We start from the raw sequence: 4,379 nt of genomic DNA, 5'->3' as shown, positions 1-4,379 counted from the left end.
ATATATAGTGTGTGTGTGTGTATGTGTGTGTCGAGTATATAGTATATATATATATATATATATATATATATAAGTGATGATTCGAATACATAGACATAAATAAGGATATCAGGAAATAGACTTCGAATTAAGATCTTGCTATACACTATGGATTGTCATGGAACGCTCACGAAAAATAGGAATCCCTAATTTCCACATTTACAACGGGTATCTTTTAATGGCTGCAAGCATTTTACGGTGTTTCGCCATGCATGCGTATAAAATTTTACTTGTTCCGGCCAGTCTACTCTGATTGTGTTCACATACTCCGCATTGCTTTGAGTATATATCTGTCCCTCGCCATCCATGATTATGGGCACATGAGCAGGACTCATAACCAGCAACTCAGGTGCCATCTCGACGATGCTAGCTTCTTTTGTTTGTGTCACATAGCAGCCTCATGCTCGTTCTACGAAACAAAAAAATACACTTGAATTCATGTTTGCAATGGAGAATTCGCTAGCGATATAAGTTACGCCCAAATTTTCATGTATAGACATTCGTACAACGCATCGCATGCACTGCAAGTATCGCAAGCAGTGCATCCAAGTTTACAGACTTGAGTCAATAGACAACAACTATATATTATACCGGCGGCTTGACAATGATAGAAATGTCAAAAAAAAAAACATACACAAAAATGTCGAATAACATGAGAAAAAAGAAGGAAAAAAATCCGGCTCAAAATTCTAGGGTTTTTTATTCTGATGGAGTCTCATTGGCCGGGCCAGGTAAAATTCAATACAACTCCTACAGTCCTACTTCCCACATTTTTCTCGTGTTAGTAACTTCAGTCCCTACTACACTACGCACGCATGTATTCACTGTATAGTGTATCCTGTATACTGTTTTCACTGTAGTGTATACTGTATACTGTATTCACTGTATAGTGTATCCTGTATACTGTATTCACTGTATAGTGTATACTGTATACTGTATTCACTGTATAGTGTATACTGTATACTGTATTCTGTACTACTACTGTGTCAGTCACAGTTGACGTCAGTGTGTGCTCAAAACCCAAAATGAAGGCCATGCTCAACCAGAGCTACCATGTCATTATTAACAAAAAAAAATCATGAGAAAAAATTGCCGTAATTTTCGTACGAAATACGTATTAAGGTCCATTCCTGATTTTTAAAATTAAGTTTTACGTAAGGAAGTAAAATTTCGGAATTAGGAATTTAAGAAGTCTGTAGCACTTAGTCGGACTTTAAGAGATATTTCATTTCTTAAATAAGAAAACAGGAATATGGCCGATTATGTTCTTAATAAGAAATAAGCAGATCCCGATATTATAATTTTTTTAAGAAACGGGATATATTCTTATTTTATCTTATTTTCGCTCACATGGTGACTAAAATCATATATTTAGTATGTATTAATTAGTACAGTAATCAGAGTGTAGATATATTTCGTTTCTATAGTTAGATATATTGTACGTCGGATTGTAGATTAGTATGACGGCAACTAGTGAGGATCCTGAGGGAAGGGCAGCTACAGAGACAGTCAGCAACACACCGACTGGAAAAGACACGGCGAGCTCTGATAATGTGCAGTCAAGCACAAAGAAAGTACAATCAACATCCAAAGTGTACAAGGTACTCATCAATATTGACGCTGTAAGCGGGTCACAGTATAATTGTTTGAAGTTGTACCGAGGCTTGACTAAGATACAAACCTCGTTTACGCGGCTACAAAGTTTAAAGTAGACAATAATGACTGCAATAAGGCCACCTGTAGATATTGTAATAACAATAAGACGTATGTTTGGAGCCGTAAGATCACTAATAAATCCATCATTCATTACGAAAAAAGCACGCTAAAGAGTGGTATGATGATATTAGCAAGTTAGTCACTGGACAACTGGAGAAGCAAGCGAACAAGAATGGGCGACAGTAGAGTATTATAGGTTTTGGTTCTTCCAGCAAGCGATCACTTATAAAATAAAATTCTGCTAAAAGATTAGCAGACTTATTTTGGGTGCGATGTGTTGCAAATAATGATCTTCCTTTTGAATTCGGAAAGAAATCCGAGCTTAGGGAATGGATCAACGCAGCACTGGCGGTGCCTACGAATGTCCACTCTCAATACACACCTGCGACACCCGATACAATACGGAAGTATTTACCGATATTAGAAAATGCTATCAAAAAGAATGCTCTCGCCCAATGGAAAGGAGCGCTGCAGTTTTAAGCAGTACCATTCGCTGCACTCGAGAATGACGTTTGGAAAGATGCCACGGGCGTCAACTACTTGAGATCGATTCTACATTGGACTGTACCTAACAATACCAATAAGTCTGATCCAGACCGAATATTTGTATTCTTAGAACTGAAGGAGACAATTGGGTCACACACTGGGGAAAACTTGGCTGTATGGCAGCGGGAAGTGCTAGAAGATTGGGGGCTTCTAAATCCACTCAAAAATACAACATTTCGAGCTGGAAAAGAAGATGGTGTCAATGGTAAACTAGACATGCGACAGATAATACATAGTGCGACACCTGATAATGCATTCAATGTACAGAAGGCCCTGAAGCTATGTGTAAATGTTGTATTAGGCTGCAGTACACATCGTGTAGCATTAGTATTGAAAAATTCTACTGGTGGTTCGTTAGTGACAGCAACCGACAAAATGCGAGAGGTATTCGAGTCCAACAAAGAGGGACTACACAAAGAAAGTGTAGAAAACCAACTCAATATCTATGAAACTCTTCTAGATGCAGACAACCAGGAAGTAATGAAAGATGCGAATATATTTCAATCCGTATAGGTACGAACTAGAAGAGCCAAGATAAATGGTTTCTTAGCCGTTGGCCAACGATATATAGACTAGACCGGTCACGTACTGTTAATATTTCAATCCGTATAGGTACGAACTAAAAGAGCCAAGATAGAAGGTTTCTTAGCCGTTGGCCAACGATATATAGACTAGATCGGTAACGTACTGTTAATATTTCAATCCGTATAGGTACACCAGCTTACGATAGTTAACCCGTATCCGACATGTTCAGACAATAACTAAGGGCGTCAAGAGTATTTTTCTTTTTTATTTATTTATTCTAAAGATAGGATTTTATGAGCCTCTCGGATTCACCTAGAATAGAGCGACAACGAAACACTAAATAAAATCCCTTCGGCGGAAACAGTACTGAGAGGATTATATATAGGCAATGTCTCAGCCTCACAATCCCTCAGGGCAAACCTAACTTTATTAAACGTCTCATTTCGTAATCTTCCAGTATCTCGGTCAATGGCGGCAACAGATTTGAGTTTCTTTCACAAAACTTATTGCGGCGAAAGTGGAATCTGTTCGAAGTTCAAAATTAGTTACTTTTAAATACAACATACTGAACGATATATTAAAGCAACCATGTACAGGATAGGGGACTGGTCTCTCAAACTACGTCAGTACTCCAATGCTTGTTTGCTTGGGTGCATCCGCTTTTTGACAGTCTTGGTTCCTAATCCTCTCCCTATCTGAAGAAATGTTTCTTTGGGTGCAACACAAGGCCGATTATCTCATGCATTAAGTTCTCTTCGTATTTTAACCCTAAGTACTTCAGTACACGACTCATGAAGTGATGTCCCCTCCTTTTCGCCCATCGCTGCCTGCCTCAAGTGCGCGAGTTTTCGATGTCGTTTACTGACGGGGATAGTGTTAAAAGATCAACAGTATCCAGCTATACACATGATTGCAATACACTGCTTTGGATTTGATCGGCTATTATTGCCTCAGTTAGTTTTTCGTTGCTTGTAACCTCATATTCCGATTTTGGCCCTGATGATTTGGCCACTTCGATACTAATATCATCCCCGAAAAAGAGTTTGCAATCGAGTATATGTTTCATGGAATCCGCCAAGCTATCGTACGTGGATTGTATATTCATCTGGCACTGCATCAATGGGCGAGTACTGGCTAAGAATTCTCGCCGTACTTTGTGTATATGTTCTGTGCTTTTGAATTTATCTCTTTGAATCTTGTCTTTTGGCAAACTCTCTTTAGGATTATCTATTAAGGCCTGGATCGCAGGACAATTTAGATCATCTCTCTTGACCATTAAATACACTTCATTCCAGCGTACCCCACCATTTGCAATAGCCCTGGTGAACTTTTCATAGTTTAAAACTTCTTGTGCACCTACGAATTTGTCTGCACCTTTGGTGCTCTTGATCATGAACGCTGATCTGGTTGCACAAAAGTTCAACCAATAACTTCCCACTATCAAGAATTACCGATTTAGCCTTCATCAGACTGGCACATCTGGTTGGCTTATCGGAGGATCAACTAGGTAACGTTAATAGTGTAAACTTCGATGGAAATTATTAGGTTTCAAA

The sequence above is a fragment of the Sphaeroforma arctica genome (assembly GCF_001186125.1).
Source record: "Sphaeroforma arctica JP610 unplaced genomic scaffold supercont1.407, whole genome shotgun sequence".
In the NCBI taxonomy this organism is placed as follows: Eukaryota; class Ichthyosporea; order Ichthyophonida; genus Sphaeroforma; species Sphaeroforma arctica.
Note: the sequence above shows the minus strand (reverse complement) of the source record.